The sequence below is a fragment of the Dipteris shenzhenensis genome, chromosome 21, assembly GCF_047967505.1.
Source record: "Dipteris shenzhenensis isolate YYH24624 ecotype China chromosome 21, Dip_SZ_1.0, whole genome shotgun sequence".
Classification (NCBI taxonomy): Eukaryota; Viridiplantae; Streptophyta; class Polypodiopsida; order Gleicheniales; family Dipteridaceae; genus Dipteris; species Dipteris shenzhenensis.
Window position 1 is genome coordinate 36,278,819 of NC_141616.1, and position 9,311 is coordinate 36,288,129.

Sequence of the window (9,311 nt, forward strand, 5' to 3'; positions counted from 1 at the left end):
CATCTGCGTTCCTTCGTTTCCATGCCCGAAGAAGATCTGCATTCGGTGGCGTTATGACGTTGGGGTTGTTTGGATTCGGTGATCCAACCGGCGGTTCTGGATCCAATCCCAGAACAGTATCCAGAATCTCATATGAATCCAAGATCGCGCTGATCTTGAATTTCCACAAAGTATAATTCGTCCCATCGAGCTTGCCTTCATTGAAGGCAGGTGGACGAATTCGCAACGGGGTTGGTGCAGCCATCACTCCTAGTAGCCTTTGCTAACAAAGCTCGTTGAACTTGCAATAAAGTCGTTACTCAGATAGCCTGAGCTCTGATACCATGTAAGAAAATAGTACGCAGCGGAAGATAACAACAAAACGCAAGTACACGATGGAAAGCTAGAGAGAATACAAAAATTTTGATATACCAAACTACTGATACAACTGATGGTTGGCTGTCCACCCGTGCGCTCTACAGACAGAGCTTCGATGGTGATCTAGACAGATGCTGGACGGAGGACTATGAGCGTGAAGAACTGGTGATATGATGATAGGGGGTGGCCACTTATATAGTGTGAGTGGTTGATAGTCGGCCTTGTAATAGGCAGTCGGCCTAATAGACAGTCGGCCTGAAAGACCAACCGACCCTTCAGAAAACATGCCGTCGGGCAGATGAAGGATCGCGCATAGGTCATACCGTCGGGCCTGGGGCTACCGCCAGCCCCCGGACCCTGCCGCTGGGGGCTTTGCCCCCAGACCCCCACCGGGGGCCTGCGCCCCCCGGACCCCCTGCTATCGGGGGGGCTATCGCCCCCCCGAACCCCCCCTTTGTGCAGACGGGTATCTACTCTTGGCTCCTAAGCCGTCTCATAACCATCTGGTCTACTCTAAGACCCCTTCCAGTGTCTAAACTGGGGATCCCTCCCAATATCTGATACCCATCATGGCTTCTCCTCATATGGGGGCCTTACAACATTGGGTACACAGAATATTGGTGGGTTACATGAGAGGTGGACATTTGAGCTAACTCTAACAGATAACCATTGGAAGGTCTTTTTATCCCTTTGGTTTACCTTACACCCATGGGAACCCTTGCTAGCATGAGAACCTAGCCATAGATTTATCCTTGACCACCATGAGATGGCATGAGAAACTATGAGACTAGATGTATCCTTGACATAGCCTGAGGCATTCCCTTGAGGGGGGGTTTGATGGGATATCTCAAGGTGTATGCCTCAGGCACACCTTGGTTTCTATGTGTGAGTGCTAGAGGCATAGTTAGGTGCCCACAAGCACAGTTAGGTGGTGGAAGAGCCACATAGGATGATTGAGAGAATCTAGGAGCAGATTGAGGAGATGATTGTGGAGCTTTGAAGTCATCAGTGATGTCAGTGAGCATGTATGAGGTGCCTACTTAAGGACCTCACTCTTCTTCATTCTAAAAGAAAGTAATGCAAGTATTCTAAGTTTGTGTCCACTCTTTCCTTTCCTTTCAGTTTACCAAGGTTTCTATGTGTGAGTGCTAGAGGCACAGTTAGGTGGTGGAAGAGCCACATAGGATGATTGAGAGAATCTAGGAGCAGATTGAGGAGATGATTGTGGAGCTCTGAAGTCATTAGTGATGTCAGTGAGCATGTATGAGGTGCCTACTTAAGGACCTCACTCTTCTTCATTCTAAAAGAAAGTAATGCAAGTATTCGGAGTTTGTGTCCACTCTTTCCTTTCCTTTTAGTTTACCAACATATAACACACACACACACACACACACATACACACACATATATTACATATCTGTTAATTAGTTGTGTGTGTGTGTGTACCCCATATGGCTAGGGGTTTCCCTACCAATTGTCGAGATGGATGTTGCATCTCCTAACTTCAACAAATTATTAGTTCAGTATTGGGCAACATTGGTGAAAGGGCCTCAGTGATGCAAATCTATATGTTGACTATTGGAACAAGTATTGGTGGGTAGAGAATAGGTTGGATCCATAGGTATGAGAGTGTATCGATGTAGTGGTCTGGATGTGGACATCCAAAAACATAAATCAACCCAAGAAAATTAAGATTCCAGAGAGTGTATGTATCAAAGCATAGGAGATCTTGATTGGTATTGGAGCATAGAAAATAGTGATGATTTTGTCCTTGTTGATCTCCCAAACTTCCAGTGTAGTATGTTCTCTCTTGTTGATCTCCCAAACTTCTAGTGTAGTATGTTCTCTCATGTGATGTTTTTCAATTGTTGTGATCCTATCAATGCATATTTGCATATCATTAATAATATGACAATTTTTTCACCAACAATTACTTTGTTTCTAGTGGTTCACACTTTGCACACGCTATTTGATATCACCACCAATTGGTGTTTGTTAACATCTCAAGTAAAATATTTTTGTCATTCCCAAACAGTGTTTATTAACACCACTACCAACATGATTTTCAAACTCTACCACAAATGCTCTATTCTAGTTCTTATACCCAATGAAAGGTTTCACAACCAGTGAAGTTTTCCATAATCATGAGAATTTCCAAATATCAACAAAATTTTCAATTTTGGCATAATTCTCCAGATTAATACAATTTCCCACAATCAATGAAAATTTTTCCCAAATTTAATGAAACCTTTCCAAATTTAATGAAATCCACCCAATTTTGAAATTCCCAAAATGCAACTTTTGTCCCACTTTATCTAATATGGTGTTATAAGTGGGGTGTTGCATGTCCTTCATGCTAAGATTGATATCCTCAGTATGAAGGTCGCACACCATCAAAGTTGAAGAAGGATGGGACTTTCTTTTAAAACTCGATGTTCATCATGCCAGAGCAAGAAGGTCAGCATGGAACATTAGAATCTCTTCCCTTGCCTTCTTTTAATAGTCTAGAGTGGCCTCTTCCAAGCATAGAGATCAACGAATCATATAGAAGTAGAATGTTTAATTATGTGAGAAATACTATGAAGATAAAAAATGGTGGACAAAATGCTAGGCTGAGTTGGTTTCTTCCATTTCCATTCTTTATTTATTTATTTTCTAATTATTGTAAACAATCGAGGAAAACAAGGATAACATTTACTTGCACGAGCTTAGAACTAGACTGGTTGTCTGAATTATTTGACATTGGATGGACAACAAGAACATGCCATAGTGAAGACTTGTTACAATGCTAATTGAACACTTCAGATGTGAGATTTTGGTAAGTGTATCTAAAAATTCTTGTTTGTATAAAAAAAGAACATGTTACAGGCTACTATTACTGACATATTTAATTTTTGCAGGTATTTTGTTGGAAGGTAATATCTTTGCATGCCTTTCAAATATAGAAGGTTTAGATGGAAAAACTTGCAATGGGAAGAGATGGATGATGATTTATGTGATCAGACTCATAGCCTAGTTATTGAGGTATTCATCTCTTGGCAAAAACATCTGGATCTAATGATGATTGGAAGAGGAGTGGAACATGCGGTTTATCAGAGATAAAATGTAGTTGGTGACATCAAGCCCAAATAGCTACAAAGTTAGATATCAATATAAGACAAACATCCTTTGTAAGAAATTTTGTCCCCATATATGCTAGAGATAATAGAGACATGATGGCTGGGGTCCATCTTTTTCTCCCAACATTAGATATTAATAATATCTAGTTTCTTTGATCCTCACTATTTCAACAAATGCACTTAGTCGTGAGGAATTGTTAGATGTATGAATAGACCTTATAAATAATATAAAGCAATCTTTGATTGACTGTTAAGGCTATATTTAATCTCATTAGCACTTGTAGACTCTATGGGATGAATGACAAATTGATAATTCTTATAATTTTAAAACTAACATGTGGATATGCGTACATGTGTATTATGAGTCCAAGTGTGTGTGTGTGTGTGTGTGTGTGTGTGCACATGTGCAAGTGCGCGTGTATACATGTATATGTGCATGTGCATGTGCATGTGTATGTGTGTGCATGCACATGTGCATGCGTGTGTCTGTGTGTGTGTGCGCGTGTGTGTGTGTGTGTGTGTGTGTGTGTGTGTGTGTGTGTGTGTGTGTGTGTGTGTGCGTGCATGTGTGTGTGTGTGTCTGTGAGAGAGAGAGAGAGAGAGAGAGAGAGAGAGAGAGAGAGAGAGAGAGAGAGAGAGAGAGAGAGAGAGAGAGAGAGAGAGAGAGAGATTTTATTTTTATTTTTTTACTAAAGTATTTTTAGGGCAATGCCCCCTTTATAAAGTGCATTACTTAGTGTCATTTTCACATTGTCACTATTCACACTCCTACGTAGCCCTACTTTCCACAGCCTTCTTTTTCATCTTCCCTAGCATCCTCCCACACTCATGGCTTACCCTAGATAATCCTTTGACCAATGGATTTCATCCACACATTCCCATGCCTTAGCAGCCTAGATTTACCCTATCTTTTGCAAGCCACTCCATGTTGAATCACACTTGAGATCTTTCCTTCCTGTCGATAATCCCTCTCTTCAATTTATCAATAGACTTATCCATGGGCAATTTATCATGATTGCTACCTCCCCTCACCAATGTGTCCCATTGGGTCTGTTGAGATCTTTGGACCAAAGCGCTAACTTCAAGAAGCCTCTAGGTAAGGCCATGTCCCCCCCCCCCCCTCTCTCTCTCTCTCTCTCTCTCTCTCTCTCTCTCTCTCCCTCTCTCCCTCTCTCTCTCTCTCTCTCTCTCTCTCTCTCTCTCTCTCTCTCTCCATGAGTATGCTATTCCCCTGGGGATGTTTTCATTGTTCCAGGGGATGTTTTCATTGTTCTCCCTTCATTTGATAGAGAGAGATGCAACCCTTGCTATTCAACTCACAACTAGGAAGTTTGATGATGAGGATGTCGAACAATAGCCCAAGGGTCCTTCTGCATCCACAAGTGCTGTAGTGGATGAGGTAAATCTAGACAAGTGGTGGAGTGGATGAGGTAAGCCTAGACATAGGACTTGAGGAGGCCTACCTAGGAGCAAAAAGCTGAGAGCCACAGATCATCCACAAGTGGTGGAGTGGATGAGGTAAACTTAAACATAGAACCTAAGGAGCATGCCATAGGCCTAGCAAGAGAGCAAGCTGAGAGCCAAATCATCCTATCACCATATCTGAATTGTGTATACCCATCCTCCACCTAAGCAACCAAGACACACCTCGCATCAATTGATCCAATCACTATTGAGGGTGAGGAATACCTTACCCTATTAGAAGTGATAGAGGAAACCAGTCTTTGAGACCCCCTACTGCTATAGCTTTAATGGATGCGAAGTGCTTGTAACAATAAGTTACAAGCTTCAATCTTTTAGTAGGGAAGCTCCTTCTCCAAACTGCATCCGATCCACAAAGGGACAAATCATGATCATCAGTCTACATGTAATCCAAGAGGGAAATCATCAAAATTTAAGGGGGCTTTTGCTCCTACTAGGACTCAAATCAAGCATCTCACCATTCAAAGCTCTTATTCTACCCTCCCTGCCATCTACCTATGTGAAACTCCACCCCAACTCCCATGACAAACTTATTGCATTATCAATTGTCCTTAGGCCCATCATCTATGATCTTGTATTATAATTGCAAATGTTCTTGGAGTTGGTTTCTTCGCACTGGAATCTTGAGCATTCCTACTGGGTAGGGATTTGGGGGGGGGATTGTTATGTGTGTCCTTATCATCTGGTGACACCTTATCATGCAACTTCTTCACCTTTTGCTTGGTCCTGGCCATGGGGGTGGAGAGAGAGAGCGAGAGGGTGTGAGAGCAAGGGTGGGATGGGGTTCAAATGGGGGATCAGGGGCAAGGGGAGGGGGTATGGGAGTAGAGAGCTCATAAAACAATGAAATGAAAATGAGATCAAATCCCTTTATATAGGGCTCAACACCATAATTTTTGAAAATACTTGTTTTCAATATAAACTCCAAAAACATAAACTTGGTGCGAGCTAAGAACTTAGAAATAATCTTCAACAACTCAAAATTTCCTTTTTGTATTGGAATACTTTTGCTTTATAGAAGGCTCAAAACCCTAATTTTTTAGAATTCTTGTTTTCGACACAAACTCCAAAAGCATAGGATTGGCACAACCTTGAGATGGAAATTTATAATTAACATCGAATTGGTATGACCTTGTACTAGAAAATTTCCACACAAAAAAAGCGACGAAGAGAGGATTGGATGGCTTCCTCCAGCAATGGTAGTGGAGATAGGGTTGTGTCACCTTCAGCTAGGATAGCCACCACAGCTCTCTAGACCTTGAGGCCCCTATTCTGAGCTATTATCATGAAGATAACAACAAGTTAGATCTATCGTGTAGGATATAGTACGAAGCAAGAATGATGGGTTGGATGTCGCAGGCCCTGTACCTGAGTTCACCTTCCACTTGGGAGGAAGGGGACATGCAAAGTCCTAAAGGCTCTAAGGTGCTAAGAAGACTACTCAAAGAGTTTATGGCCTCCCTTGATAGCTTTCCTTCGCTCCACAAAGAAACAAGCATAATAGAAAATGCCAGCAACTCACTCCGAAAGCTAGATGTAGCTTCAGCATACCCACCAACACTGCAGCTAAAGCAATCAAACCATCTAAAAAAGGCACTAGAGAAGATGGAAGTTATTGTCTCTATGCCAACATGGACTTAGGTAGCATAGAATGTGTGTGTAGAGTAGGGGCAAAGCTCTGCTTATCTTTGCATAAGGCTAGGAATAATCCCTCTTAGGAATCCGACTTGCATGTTCGACATGCAAGTTCTACATACGATTCCTACATGCATGTTCTACATGCAACTCCTACATGCATGTTCTACATGCAACTCCTACATGCAACTCCTACATGCAAGTTCTACATGAAACTTCTAGATGCAAGTTCTACATGTAGAGAGAGAATGTCTTACAATTCCTACATGCAGAGAGAGAATGCTCTCAAACTTGTATAAATACCACATAATGGAATGAAACCAACACTCTTTGGGGCATTGTGTTGAGTTCTACTTTGGTATTTTGAGAAATTGTCTCTAATTGTCCATGCTTCCTTGCACTCCACATCCAAAAGCATGTCCTCACCTTGCAACTCATCCTCCCCTCTCCTGCAACCTTGCAACCCATCCTCTCCCTCTCCTCCTCCCTCCTCCTCCCCCCCCTCTTCCTCCCTCCTCCTCCTCCCTCCTCCTCCGCCACCCTCTCCTCCCTCCTCCTCCAAGGTGATGCCTTTTGGATTGACTAATGCACTGGCCACTTCTAGGCGCTGATGAATAAGATATTACAGCCACTTCTTTTCATATGCATGCTGGTTTTCTTTGATGATATCCTCATTTACAGCAAGGATAGACAAGAGCCCATTAAGCATGTGAAGCAAGTGTTGGAAATTTTGAGGATGCATCAGCTTTTTGCAAAAGCTAGCAAATGCACTTTTATGGCAAATGAGGTTGAGTACGTAGGACATATTGTGAGTAGATGTGGCATTCGGCTGGATCCTGCAAAGGTGAAATGCATCAAAGATTGGACACAACCACAAAATCCCACCTAGTTGAGAGGATTTTTAGGTCTTGCTTCCTTTTATAAGTGTTGAGAAAGAATTTGGAGAGTGTTGAAGGTAATCATGTCCTCTTCCCTTTGAATTTCCATCAAGATTTCTGTCCGTCAAGTTTCCACACCACCCCCTCCTCCACCACCCCCCCTTCCACATCACCATCGCCTCTCCCCCCCCCCCACACACTCCTCCCCTCCCCCCCCCTCCTCCACCACCCAACCCCCCCCCCTTTCCACACCACCACAACCCCCCCCTCTCCCCCCCCCCCCCCCCCCCCCTCCCTCTCCCTCTCAGCAACCCCCCCCTCCACCTCCACCTCCACCTCCACCCCCTCCCCCACCCCTCCTACCCTCCCTCTCTACCCACCTTTCCCCCCTCCCTCTCCACCGCCCTCCCCCTCCCCCTCCCCCTCCCCCCCCTCGCCCCCTCTTTCCACCCCCCTTTCTCCTTCTCGCCCCCTTCCCCCTCCACCCCCCCCCTCTCCACCACCACCCACGGCGGCAGTGATGAATTTTTTGTTTGACAGGAATTTTTTCACCAGAATTTTTTTGATGGAATTTTTTGTCGGAATCTTTTCATTAGGAATTTTTTGTCAGAATTTTTCTCACTGGAATTTTTTTGCCTTCATAAAAAAATTTAATTTCTTAAAAATATATTTAAAAAAAGAAAACAAAAAGTTAACCTAACTACTAACCTAGGTTAGGTTAGGTTAACTTAGTGTGGGTTAGTTAGGATTCGATTAGGTTAGCCTAACTATACTATAGCTAGTTTAACTAACTATAGTTAGTTCAACTAACTATAATTAGTTCAACTAACTGTAATTAGTTAGATCCACAGCTAGGTTAGGACTAGTAGTTCCTCTAACTAATAGTTAGAGTAACTGGCTAGTTAAAGTAACTAGGTAATTAGGATAACTAGGTAATTAGGATAACTGGCTAGTTAAAGTAACTAGGTAATTAGGATAACTAGCTAGTTAGACTAACTCGGAGTTCCCTAGTTCAGGTACCTCCCACTAAAGTCCATTCACACCATACTTTTGTCCAAAGACCCCCCAAAAAGAAGGAGCACATTTTACCCCTAATTTAACCCTTTGTAACTCGCCCGTTTGGTGGCCAAATTGAACCCATTTTGAACTGATATTTTGCACACAAAAACACCACAATTTTCCCAGGCCATTGAACACCATTTTTGCATCCCTAGAACCCACTAATTTGTGCCCTCATGTGGGCCCCTTTTCGCACTAATTTGCTCAAAAATTTCTACTGTGACCTCCGATTGACGATCCATTTGCACCGACATATTTCCCTACTCATGTGAGACAATCCTAGGCACATTATTAACACGACATTCCCTACTACACTAACACATCTCTAACCCCTCTAACACACCTACATCACCACTCGCACTTGTAGAAGAGGCACCCGTTCCACCTCTCGCCAAATTTGCATGCAACTACGCTTCGGCCAATGGCTCTGACAATCCTTTATCCTGAATTCCCCCCTTAGAATTCAGTCAATCCCTTTGACTCCTCCACATCACGACATGGTAGATTGCCGTTGTGATGATGGTGACCTTGAACTCGAAGCAGACGGGAATAATTTCTTTAACTGTTATAACAATTTTGGTCGCAACAATAACAATCAAGGTAGGCATCCCCTCGGCAAACTCGAACTTCCCAAATACAATGGTCGGGGCGATCTAGCAAGATTCCTCTAGCATTTTGATTCTGCATGCCAAGCTAGAGGAAATCAATCCAATGAAATCGAGGTCACATATTTCCCCATGGCTAGTGGAAGAAAGAGCCACATGGGACATACTATAAACTG